The 14,031-nt window shown below is 44.1% G+C and overlaps 1 protein-coding gene across 1 annotated transcript in view; it reads left to right on the top strand.

The window, feature by feature from the left end:
- Window positions 1–14,031, top strand: part of TRIP11 (thyroid hormone receptor interactor 11) — a 1,018,241-nt gene that overhangs the window by 697,882 nt on the left and 306,328 nt on the right. The window lies entirely within an intron of this gene.

Here is a 14,031-nt window from a genome sequence, read left to right as displayed (position 1 = left end):
GTGCACTCACAATAGGGGGTAGGGGAAGACCAGATACCACACGTTTCCCCCCTCCTCTAGAATGTACAAGACAGATGCAACCGTAGAGGCCCACACACAGCTACACGCCCCTAGTCAACCATTCACTGTAATGACAGAACAAACTCTATCCCTCTGTATAACCCTCATTCGTGTAGTGAAACCAAAAACTCCACTTTGTGATTTTCACTTTGCAACAGTTCAAAGCCTTATTTAATTTTCATTACAATGCAAGGAAACAAGCTGACAGTGTATCCTGTCAGAATAAACCATCCCCATTCAAAACAGAACTGAATCCTTTTATAGTCTTTTTCAGAACAAACGGGCAGTAGTGTAATAGTTGTTCTCATCACCTTGTACAAAGCAATATTATATACACATGGTAACCTCTCCTGGCATACCTTGCTTGTTCATACCTGTTATCATTTCCTGCGTACACATCCTCGCTCTGTGTAATTACGTGCTATGAACTCTTCTGGGCTTTAGTCTCTGTAATCTCTGTAGTGCCTTATGGGGCTGGTGGCTTTCTACTGGTAATGCCTTCTGGTCTTTAACGCTTATTGTACCAACAGACAGGGATACCTTTCCAACACTTTAATACATGGCAGTTCATGGTTCCTTTTTTTACTTATTTTATGGCAGTTAACTGGTACATTTTGCCTCCACAACAATCACACAGAAAATAACCATGTCCCCAAATCACCCCCACCCCCCACATGTGCACGCAAAAATATGATCCTCCACCTGACTCACTGTGTCCATGGAGCTATCAAGGAGCAATCCTCGCACAACTTCATACTTTCACAAACTAAGCAACTTCAGCTTTGGGCTGCACATATGCACCTGTCTAAGCACCTGTGCATGCCACAAAGATCGTAAGACCTCGTCTAGATTAACAACGGCCACAGCCCTCCCAGAACATCATCCCTGGAACTGCAGCAACTCCTTAGCCCCTATGGAAAACTACCACCCCCCAGCACGCTGTGCAAGAATGCAGGCTCACGCCAGGCCACGTGACTAAATTCAAGCCCATTGAAACTTTCACCAAAACTAGGAACCACTGCAACCACAAAACGTCCACACACAGTGCAACATGAACGAAACAAATACTGCTCTGTGCCAGTAGAAAAATGCACTTGGCGTCCTTATTGGTACATTGTTATACATACAGAAACAAAATTGAGCCCTGGTTGTCACAGAGACAATGTATTTTTGCAAAGAGTTGAAGTGTTTTTAATTAATAGGAAATGTGCTCTTATTAATAATACATTTCATGGACTGATCGCTGTCATTTTCATAATGTGAGTGACATGCTTTCTTTAATAAAACATAATTTGTTATTTGAAAATGATCTGCGTACTGTGACTTCAGATTGAATGTTATAAAAGCATTGTTTATATTTTAGGAAGAACAATAACAAGTTAGATGGTTTAAAAGTAGCTGAAATTTCCGATTCACAGAATCATGTTAATCTCATTTTTTAGAATCAGCCATTTTATAAATTCATCTGCATGAAGAAAAAAATAGGCTCATTCATAAATATGAATCGTATGAACCAGACTGCTGATTGCCTAGGATTATTGCGGCAGGACACTAAGTTAGCCTCCGATATCATCATCATGACTGACAAGTAAACTGAAATGTTTTTAAAAATCAATGGAAATTATAATAGAAACAAAGTTCTCTGGAGGTTTCAATTTTTGCTGATGGACATTCTAAGATTTGCAGAGGGTTGGCTCAAATCATGGAGGAGTTTACAGCTTACGATTGACATTTGCACTTTCATTTCTGCAAATCAATGCAATGTCTACGGGAATCGAAACTCCCAGAAGGATAATGGATTAAAACTAGAGATTAAGACAATGATGCCCACAAAACAGGATTGTATGGTAAGGAAATAGATGGCATTTAGATAAATTTGGCTTCTGACTATATAACAAGCTGGCCACAAATTTGCCACATAGAGGTTCAGAGTTTCTGGTAAGCAGATGCCAAGAGGGGAAGGAAGCTGGGAGGCAGACTGAAATACAAGGCTCAACTGTATAGGTAAAAAGAAGCAAACAACTATTCTAATAACTTCAACGTTTCAGAATAAATCTATTTATGGGTCTAAAAATTGGCATTTAGTCACATTTTCCAAATTCAAATGTTTTACTTGCTTCCTTATATTGAAGCTGAAATAAGCATTGTTTACCCATTTTTGACACATATGTTCTACTCCATGGCTAAATAATTAAGAGACACCAATATGTATGTTTATCAGGTAGTTTTTCAGCTGTCATTTGTGCTGGCGAGACAGAGTTTATTGGGATATGAGTTTGGGCATAGCATAATAACACAATTCCTCACCTCATATTTCTTTTGCTAGGGTTCGTTGACCCATTAAAAAAAGTGTGGATGCCAGAGAGAAATAAATACAGAGGGGGATTGAACATGTTTTTCTGTACTTTCAATCCATTTCTTTAGATTGTGTTTAAGTATTTTCCCGTAGAAGCCAATAGACGTTTGGTAGAGTATCTTAGCCTTTTCCATTTAATGAGTTTAACAGCGTTGGTTTAACCTCACCCGTTTACTTGCTTGCCAATGCTAGCATCACCATTGAGAGTATAATTGAAAGTTTTACTGTGCCTCATTTTAGATGGCTACACAGTCCAACTTGGGCAACTTGGGCAAGGTTATGCATATGAATGGATGCCATATGGGAAACAGACCGTGAGTTCCGTACAGCCGCTGATCTGGACGTAGACATGGAAATGCCCGCACACCCCACTTAATTAGAAATAAAGAAATTTAGCGCCTCACTTCAAGACAGCAATGGCAATTAACCAACCCACTAACTATTTCACCGTCTGCATACACCTCTCAAATTCTAAACAAACACAACCACAAACCTACAACACAACAATCCGCACAAACTTCACACACTGCAACAACAAAACAAAGCTCACATAGACCCCCACAACAGCACAGGGCGTCTTCCGACAGTATAATACCCCAAGCCCAGCCAACGGAATTCCGGGCTGAGGCCGCCAACAGCACATCACTGCTCTCATGCACTTCTCAAGCTCATCCCACTAACTGCCCCCCACCCCTCCTTTTTTTAAATTTTTTTCAGAGCTGCCAGGGGACCACTCCGGTGGTGATAGTGCGTGGTACAAATATCCTTTAACATTAAAATATATTGCTTATAACTTGCTTTACATTTCTAGAAGAGAATAGAAGAGGAGGATGCTAGGACTATATTTTAATGCTATTTATGCTAATTGTGGGGATTGCATATTGTTTGACTATTCATTGTAATGCTTGTGTTTTATCTGTACAAGTGAATGAATATATATAAATGTACAACAAAGAGAGTATTTTTGGTGTGTTCCTACTCAGGAGTATAAAAATGCATTATATGGCTAGTATAAATGCTTGTTTATTTAGTGATCAAACTGTCTAGGGATGTTATTGATATGATTGTCATTCACACACGGTTAGTAAGAATTGGTTCCTAGTTACTCTAGGGGGTAGATCCACGACAATATTTTTGTCCAATAGTAAATCTGTCGATATCTCCGTGGTAGTGGTTGTTCTTCCACTAAGCACAGAGATTCAACTCTATGCAGATCCATACATCTTGTAGAGTACTTTTCTCGACAGCAAAACCTGGCACATCCTCAGGCAGGCATTTCCAGTGCCTTTGGGGTAGGGCTAGGCTCTGACAAGCAGAGTAATGAAAATCCCAGATCTAAAAATCAGATGTGTACCTATATCTTATGTGAGCTAAACCTTTTCCTGAACGAGAATACATAAATGTATATATTTAATAATATACATACAGCAAACATGCAAAAAAAAAAAATACCGTAAATGATTATACTTTGTTTAGCCTATATACGATAGATTTCAAAAAGTCTTACACCATCTGTGACATTACCAGCTAGCGGAAAGTGCAGCAACCTTCATGCCATCACCTGCCTCTGTAAACCTGTCTAATTTAGAACAGGAAAAGAAAGTGTGCAGAATCAAGTTTACATGTGATCTGTGACCCGATTCAGTTGTCCTCTGCTAACTAATATGAATTTAAACCTGCTTTTTAGAGTGCACATTTTAGTTTGCTGCCTATAACTAGCACTTTGTATTGCTTTTCAGATTTTGTGCAGTTATAATAGATTACGTTTTCTTTTATTGAACTATTATTTCCTATTCCCACCTCATTTTAAGTATTATGTTTCGTACTGTAGGCAACAAATAGATTTCAGTAGCTGGTCTGCATTTTTCATCATTGGGAGCAGCTATTGAGTCATCCAATAGCATCTGTTCAAAGAAGAGGGCCTATATCAAAGCCCGCTTCTTTGGGGCCTAACAACATGGTGGAACTTTTCAAAATCTGCAAGGAATTTGCCAATCCCATTGCAGTATCCATTTCTCCTCAGCCTTCCCTGGCCCTCTGCGCTGTACTTACCTCTCAATTCATTCCTAAATCTCAGGACATCCTGTCCTCTCTCTCCTCTACACCACTCCCTTCTCCCTAACCTGCTCTCCAGCCTGCCTTGGCCCCCCTGCCCTCTCCCTTTCCGTCCTACTCTCCTCTTTGTCTCCCATATCACCTGATGAGGTCTCTAGACAAGTTCGCTCTATGAAAGTCTCATCCACACAGGTGCTCGCCTGCTACTCTAGAACTATGAAAGACTGCATTGTCTCCCTTGTTCCAGTCTTGGCAAATTTCTACAATCACTCCTTTGCCACTAAATCCTCCCCGTTACTCCACAAGCACTCCCCTGTGCATCCACTCCTCAAAAAGCCTTCTGCTGACCCCTCCTGTCTGGCTAACTCCCGCCCTATCTCCATTATCCCCTTCCTGGGCAAACTCTTGGAGAAGCTGGGTGTCTCCCAGCTTAAACGACCACACTGAATCTGTTTGTCTCCATGACCAGCAGTCTAGCTTCAGAGCTGCCAGCGGCTCCCGGTTGGTGCACTTCTTAACACCTGTGAAGACTTGCTCTCTTATCTCGTTTCCAACTCTCCCTCAGTTCTTATCCTTCTTGAACTTTCCTCTGCCTTTGATATGGGCAATCATGCTACCTTTTTAAAACCGCTTTGTGATACCCTTGCATCACAGACCTGGCTCTGGACTGGTTGACCTCCTTCCTCTCTAACTGACCTTCCCAGGTGCAACTGGGCCCTTTTCTTTCCTCCATCTCACTCTCCACCTGGGGTGTCCCTCGGGGCTCTATCCTTTTGCCATGGCTTCTCAACATCTACCTTGCCATTCTAGCCCATTTGATCTCTGCCTTCTCTCCTAACTTCCAGTGTTATGTGGACGACACACAGCTCTCCTTTAGGCTTCCCCCCCTCATTCCTGACTGTCTGTCTGCTATTCAGGCATGATGCACTGCTAACGATCTCTGCCTGAATGCCAGAAAGGCTGAGATACTTCTCATTGGGACCACAGCTCCCTCTTTCCCTCCTTACTTTTGGCCGCCCTTCCCCTCACCCTCCTGTGAGGCAAAAAACCTTGGTGTCATCTTCGACTCCTCCCTCTCCTGACATCACAGACCTCACCAAGAAGGTCCACTTTCAGCTGCACCTCCTCAGTGGCATTCTCCCTTTCCTCACCCTCTCCCACCTTCCCCCAGAAACTCAATGTCTACATAGCTCTGATCCTCTGCAGGCTGGACTACTGCAGCTGCCTCTTCCTCAATCTTCTTCATTCCTCCCTTTGCCCCCTTTAACTAATTCAGAATAGGACTGCAAAGCTTATCCTTGGCCTTAGACCCAGGGACCATATCTCTCCAGCCCTAAAATCTCTCCACTGGCTCCCGGTGGCTCCGATGATCAATTGCAAGACCCTATGCATCATCCACAAGGCTTTCTGTGGCCTGGGACCTCGCTACAGCCAACTTTCGCCCCAAATACCTACCTGCTAGAGCCCTTCGGTCTTCTAGCTCCATCTCTCTGCAGATTAGACGCTTTTCCAAGTAGAGAGTGGGGGGGTGATCCCTCTCTTCCACTGGTGCCTTCCTCTGGAATGGCCTCCCTGCCCCTTTCTGACTTGAGCCGCATCTCCTTAAGTTCCGGAAGCTACTAGAGACCCTCTTTTTCTCTTCCTCCTCCTCTCCCCTGCTAATGTCCCCCTCTGCCTTTTTGACTGACTGCCTGGTTGGTTCAGATTCTTACAGGGCACCAGGTCCTCCTCGGCCAGTCCATGCCTGCACTTGATTTCCCCTGAACCCTCAACCCCCCGACCTGCACTTGTCCTTCTGGGTTCCCTCCGCCTGCACTAGCTTGGCTGGGCATGCACCCCTTGCACTTAGCACGTGGACCTTCTTTCCTCTGCGCTCTCTGCATTCCGCTTGCTCTGTCCACTTGCCCTCCTCTGGCACTCGCTTAACCCACAGGCCCGCCTGCCCTGCCTGGCACTCCCCTCTCCCCCGCACTTCGTGTTACTGCACTTGTATCATACAAATGTGTCAAGGCCTAGTAGGGCCGTTTTTTGTTTTTCTTCATTCATGTCCCCCTTGCCCCTCCCTGAAACACATTGTGTTTAGGCGCATTATAAATACCCAATAAATAAATAAATACACCCTTGTCCATTTTGCACTGTGGCCTCTGCAAAAGTGCCTTTAGCTGATGCATGTCAAATGCCCTACAGATGACCATTGTCATACCTTATCGGGAAGGTGCGTTTACAGTCCAGAATAAGCGGTACTGAGACAGGATACTTTCTCATTTCCTATCAGGCTTTAGGTTATTCCTCCGAGACTAGCTGGGGGAGTGCTGTCTTTCTGAGATGAGCATCACTTTTTCAAAAGGCTCAAAATCCTCTGGCAATAGATCTCTTGTGCGCACCAAATATTGTCTGTATGGTTACCAGGCAGTGGTGTTTTCAGCTTCAAATGAGAGGGCTGTACTGCATGTCCGTAGTTGATCAAGCCTGAACTAGATCAATTTATAGGGTTTATCAAAGATTCTGCTCTACAGAGTGACTGTCGGATTGAGTCCACTGCCTTCCACGAGGCTGCTAACTCTTCATCATTGTGACTAAGTTAGACTTCTCTGCAGCAATATACTCCAAATAGCTTTCTGCTGCTCAGCTTGAGGACAATTGTGAGAAGACAAAGTTGTTAACAACCTGGTTACCCCTATGTCCAGTCCCCATTCTTCCAAAATTGTAAGTCCTTCCTGTTTTCCAGGCTGGGGCTGTCCGAATGCTGCCCTTCCCATCATCTCTTGAAGTCATTTCAACACTTTTGTAATAACACAGGTGACATGGCGCCAGGATTTTCCAATGAATCGGTTGTTGGTGTACTTGTTTGTTCTCACATTTTAAAAACACTATAAGCACCTCACATTTCACTCTGCAGTTGTGATCCAAATTTGGAACAGATGGAACATTGGCTTCTTCTGATTGGAAATTTAAGTTTTCATATAAGAGCTATACCAAGGACAAAACATTGTTGGGGTGCTGCATATTTCACGTGTTCTTAGCACACAAAATGTGACACTTCTCAGTTAAAATGAAATTAATGTGTAACTGTAACTGTTCTGTGACTCAAGAGTCTGTTTGGCTTTGACGGGCTGGTACAACTGCCAAACTTTACAAATACAGTTCTGAGAGGGTTGTTTTGTAAATGGGGAACCAAGACATCACTGTAGGCTAGTATGGCAGAAATAAAGCCGTGCAGTATACAAATGACTGAGTACAGGCAAACAACTTCTAATGGCAGCTTGTGCGTTCAGCTTTGCTTTTATCTATTAACATTACCACATAACAGACATCTGACACCTCCCCCTACCTCTCACTGAAAATCTGTTAACGTAATAAAGCTTGGTGCCTCCTTTAGGCCAATGAGGTGTGCAACCAAATTTTTGGGGCACTTCAAGAAATCCACATTTCATCTTTTATCTTTTCTGTGTGAAATCTCATTAAAGTTCTGGGTAAGGACTTGAATATCATTCAGAAAATTATCTAGCTGCCGAACCAAAGGTAAAGAGCGGGCAGGTTGAGTTCGGCCTGTGGCTGTGTGAAAAGGGTTTCAGGAGTCTTGGCTACGCTACTTTATATTTTGAGGAAAAGCAACAGTGGAATATGGCCCTCCCCCGACGGCCTGACAAGATTTGACAGGCGTTGGCTTCAAAGGCAAAAATCCCAGCAGGCTCACTGAGCGCAGCAAGTTATAGTGCGGCTCGCTGTGTCAAGCAACATACTAAGGAAGATTTAAGTAGCACCTGGCGTCTTAATATCTATAGCAACCCTTTATCTCTAACAAAAGTGAATGCCTCTCATAATCCTTGCCGCTTCATTTATGGAGGGGTGTGGAGTCTGCAGACTGCCCCTTCACTCATCTGCCAATTTCAAAATGTGTGTTGAACAAGGTTTATAATGCATCTATGATGGAGAAGGGGGAGGGGCAGGGAGAGAGGGACAGAGGCACTGATTGGGACTGTGGCAAAGTGAGACAATGAAATGGCAGCTGTCTTCAGAAGCCAGCGGTAGGAGTGCCTGATAGGCTTGTTATAGCCACCATACGTAAAGTACAGAAATATGTTTATTATGAATCTCATAAATTGTGATTGGCACAGTATAAATGCTGAGTAACATAAAATGCATAACACTCTATATGGTGGCATTTCAAAATATCCAAACGTGTCCTCCCACTATTGGCAAGGCATACCCATGAGGAATTAACCATTAAGTGTTATTAGGGAATGCTTGATATTGTTCATAAAACTCTATAAGATAACAATCAAGAGATTCAGAAAGTAGCCCCTCCTCATCAGATCAGCAAAGAATACTGAGTAGGAAGGATCCCTTAAAAGTGTGATTTGTTGAATTTAAAAAAAATGCAGTAAAGCAAGGTAACATGAATGGTGCATAAAACTGTAGAAGGTGACATTTTAGAGTTCCAAAAAGTATTCCCTCTTATAAGCGAAGTATACCGATGAGGAATGACACCCTGGGAGTGGGATTCAGGAAAGTTCATAATTTGGATTGAAAGCTGGGTTTAGTAACATAACAAAACATAAATAGTGCATAAAACTAAAAATAAGCTCACATTTTCATGGTCCAAAAATATACTGATGAGGAAAAATGTGATTGAGTGTAGTGTGAAATGTGCTTAATTAGCAGAAGTGGGGTTATTTAAATAGGAAACGACTTCCTCCAGATGGGTGTCACATACTATATTCTTGTAGGGAATTTGTTGCTAAGTTTGAGAAAGCAACCCTTATTAACCTCACAATGCAGGAGCAGAGATGAATCCCATCCATTGCATAAATGTCCTTTTCATGTTCCATTTCATATGGAGTTGGACTCTCAATTGCACCTTTTTATTTACTTTTTATTTCAGAGCTCTGTAGGTTCTGATACCACATGCCCCTCCATTGAGAACAAGACCAGATTTGCTTCCAATGCCAAAGCCTATAAGAATGCCATCCACCTTGCCAAAGCATCTGCCTACTCCTCCAGAATTGCTAACGCTAAATCAGACTCTTGTGAACTCTTCTGAATCCTCCGAGAGCTGGAGTCTCCTGCCCCTGACTCCTCCCCACTGTTTTCCAAGAGGATGCCTGGTGCGATAGTGTGCAGCAAGCCCTCTCAGACAAAATCTCGCTCTGTCAAACCAAAATCCAGCACAATTGTGCCTCCCTCAACACCCCCACCTCATCCCCATCTCCCCCCACCCACACACCTGTACAGCACCCCCCTCTTCAAATTCAGCCACGTCACCACCCAAGAGGTTGCATCTCTCCTCAACAGCCTCAAGCCCTCCATATGCAAAGCAGACATTTGCCCTGCTCCCCTCATCAAAGAATGCTCCCAGCCCCTGATCCCTCTCATCACTGCCATCATCAATGCATCACTCGACTCCTGCTCCATTGTTAGGGAGAATTCTAATTTCTGTGCTAATTCCCTTCAACCTTAGAGACTCCCCGGCTCTTTTGCTGAACGTAAGGACTTTTTAAGCCTGGAGTGAGTGAGACCCTTTTCTCATCTTATGTGTAGTGCTGGGGGGTTACCTAGTAGCCCCTTATCCTACATTCTCATATAAAAATGTGTATGTTAACCTCACTACTTTAAATGGATGGTGGTAGTGGTTTCATTTGTTCCTACTATTGTGCTTTTCTACTGCAGGCTAAACCCTCAGCTGCGGTACAGTACCCATGGGTGACCATTTCGTCATAATGGCCCCGGTCTTCTTTTTTCGCCATTTTCTGTTTGTGAGGTCTTTCTTGGGTTTTAATCTATGCGCGGAAACAGATTTGAGCCCTTTATTTGTCTTGCCTCTGGCTCCAGTTTGTCTGGAAGGGCAGGATGTGAGGGAGGTTCCCAAAACTTCCCTGTCCTTTGTCTCTAGGAATGCCTGAATGCAACCAGTCCTGATTGGCTGGCTGGCTGTACTTCCAGGACAGCCAACTTTCTGTGTGATTGACAGCTCACGCTGTGCAAGAATTGGGAGAGACCTGCTTAAAAGGCAAGGGTTCTGGGACTAGAGGCAGAGTCGACCACTGGGAGAAAGACAAGACCCGACGAAGAAACCGTGAACGAAGCTTGCTGCATCCTCCTGGACCTTTGAATTGCCTGATGAAGCCCTGCTGCTGTGCTGAAACTCCTTTTTCATTTTGACAGAGAAGCTTTGGCCGAAATGACTTCTCCCGTTGGGTTAGTGGGACCAACTAACCCTGAGATGAACTCCACTGGACCATCTTCCCGGACTGGCTGTACTTCTTCGCTGCTGCAAGAACCGAATGCCAGAGGTCGAGTAATCTGTAGTCGAGTGCAATGTCTGAAATCCGGCTAGAAACTCCAGGAGTCTCCTAAGGACCCTCCAGAAGCAGGACGACCAGAGTTAGAGTTCCCTCACCAGAGTGCAGGACCCAAGGAGCGAAGGAAGCCAACCGGTATCCGAGATCCCCAACGGTGCTGTTTGCTAAGTGCTGAAACCGCAAAGTGCCGTTGAACCGAAAAGAGCATGTAGCTGCCGACGACCTCTCTAGTACTGCCGCAGGAGCCCTCCAGACGTCCTCCCTCTTGTCCTCACGACTGAGGCTCAGGAAAACAGGGTCTGGACCGCTGTAACAGGACAGAATCCAGCTGCACCACTCTTCTTCAAACCAGAGGTACTGTTTTAGATTTGGGGTACTTAACTCATTGTCTTTTAGCTGTGCTTTTCTCAGTTGGGAATTGCAGTGGCTTACCTTTAGAGTTGATTCCAACTCGATTTTCACAGGCTTAACAGCTTGTGACCCTACAAGTGATTTTCTAACAAACTCTCTAACTTTGTGCAAGACTTTGATTCTAAGAAGCGCCTCAGCTCCATAGACTGTTTCAAATTGACTTTGGCTGTCCTGGCTTCCCTACAGACTCTTCTAGCCCATTGACTTTGATATTGTTTGCCCCTCATAGGTGGTAAATTGTTTTAGACTGTTACTGCTGGGAAAGGCTTGTCTACATTTCATTGGAAGATTTAAGTGTCCTCACATATACTGAGAACCTGTTGAACCTTTTTCCTTCCTTAAACATTTCCTTTCTGCAACCTCAGAATCTGGAAAGTAGAACTAGTGTGATTATATAAATGCCATTACTGTCCTTGTGATTGAAGCCACCTCACTGTGTAGGAATTATGTAATAAGCATATCCAAAGAGTACCCACTAACTTGTTCTGATTCTGAAAAGTAATTTTAAAGTGTATTTACATTGTTACATGAATTGACTTTTTAAAGAAGGCTTATTTAAAAGTTAATGTTAATTAAATAGATAACTATTTATAACAGAAACCTTGAGTGTAGGTGTTACTTGGCTACTTGTATTTACAGATTTCATTTGTACAGCTCTACAACACACAGTGACCCCTCTTGAGATAGGCCTGGCTGCTCAGTCACACTACCAACTTGTTTAGTACAGACCTATACCAAAAGGTGGGTTACCTAATACCAAGCAGATAATTGTTGTGTAGTCTCACACAGTGTGACTGCATCAATTCTTAATATCCATCCCATCCTCCGTCAAAGAACCCTGGGTCACCCCCCCTCCCACAACCCTCCCCCCTCCTGAAGAATCCCTCTCTGTACCCTGCCATCCCTGCTAACATCAGGCCTATCACCTCCGCCCCATTCCTCTTGAAAATAATAGACTTTGCCGCCTATATCCAGGTATAAGATCATGTAGAAAAACACCACCTTCTCAGTCCCCGCCCATCTGGCTTCTGCCCTAGTCACAGCACTGAGTCTGCCCTCCTGGACCTAAAAAATCAACTAGACGATGCCCGTGACTATGGCAACCTCTCTCTCCTCATGATACTAGACCGATCTGTGACCTTTGACTTGGTTGACCATACCATACTCTACAACCACTTCTCCACAGCCGCACTATTCTCCCCTGAAGCCTTCCAGTGGATTTAATCTTTTTTGTCCGACCGGACCTCACGTGTGTTTGCAGGCAACCACTCCTCCACCCCCAACGCCGCCGTCACCTGTGGGGTTCCCCAAAGCTCATGCATCTCACCCACCCTCTACAATGTATTTACCAAGCCCCTCGTTAACCTCCTTGACTCACGCCGAATCAAATATGCCAACTACTCCGACGACACGCAGATCCTCATCCCCCTCTCCGGCATCCATCACCAAGACACTGCCAAAATTAACTGCATCTATGAATCTGTCCAATCCACAATGGGGACCCATGGGCTCTGTCTGAATGACAGTAAAACTGAGCTCCTTCTTGTCTACAACCCAGCCCACCTAGCCAACCTAGAACCCAAATCTTCCTACTTCACTATTGACAACAACACTGTTACGGTCTCCCCAGTAGTCAAAACCTTGGGTGCCATCTGGACTCTACTCTCTCACTTAGCAAACATGTGAACTCCATCGCCTCCTCTTCAGCATATATCGCCAAACTTATCAACGGCTGCCTCCCGTACCTCTCCACCGACAGTTGCATCAACATCGGCCGAGCCACCATCTGCTCCAAATTGGATTATTGCAACTCCCTCCTCGCTGGCACCTACAAAGGGAACTTGCATAAACTACAAACTGTTAAAACAACGCCCTCCGCGCTGCACTGGGCGTAAAGAAATAAGACCACATATCTCAAGCCAGGAGAAGACGTCATTGGCTACCAGTGAAGGACCGTATCTCCTTTAGAATTCTTACCTTGACCCACAGCTGCATCAATAACACTGCTCCCCAACACCTCTCGGAGCTTATCACCAAACCAACTTCTTCCAGACCCGCCTATGCCAACCCACTGCACAGACCTAAGTTCAGAAGAACCCGAGCGGGAGGATCCAGCTTCCTGGCCCAAGCCACCACATTTTGGAACACCCTCCCACCCCACCTCAGAACGGATAACGCTCTATCTTCAGAAAAAGACTCAAAACATTACTGTTTAACTGAACAGATCGGAATTTCAAATTCTGTGCAAACCTGACTTTTACGTATTTGTAGCCATGCTTCTAATCTCACAGCACCTTGACGCCTTTGGGTTTTCGTGCACTCTACAAATGTAATAAATAAAGAAATCTATTATATTAGGAGTGAATCGGCTTAATTTGTACAGTCAAGTTTTGCAGAATCGAGTGTCACACCAGCTCTTATATTTACGTATTGCCCATGGAATGCCATGGGTGTACTCTTTATAATATATTACATAACCTTTTTCCTACTTTTGCGTGTGTTCCTTAACTTATTTATAATTTGTGCTAGAATGCACGTCTCTGCCCTTGGCTGTCCAGTAGTATAGCATAATTCATATGTGGCATACTCGGTTAGATAAAGCACTCAGCCTATGGTGGTGGAGTTGAGTTTGCAGTGCGGGATTATGAAACTTCATCATCTTAATTTGGAATTAGGAAAGTTACAATACTTCCAAGTCTGATTTTAGGAACTCTAACAATAAGTGGTCAGGCTTTCAATGTATGCTGCAGTATGTCAATCAGTCTGTACCACTCCTTACCACCCACTATTCACTGTTGTATACGGTCTATTCTTTAATAGGCCACGCTCTGCCCTCAGGTTAGGCAG

Source organism: Ambystoma mexicanum, chromosome 14 (assembly GCF_040938575.1).
Source record: "Ambystoma mexicanum isolate Mex_15411 chromosome 14, UKY_AmexF1_1, whole genome shotgun sequence".
Classification (NCBI taxonomy): domain Eukaryota; kingdom Metazoa; phylum Chordata; class Amphibia; order Caudata; family Ambystomatidae; genus Ambystoma; species Ambystoma mexicanum.
This window is presented reverse-complemented; position numbering and strand designations above follow the sequence as displayed.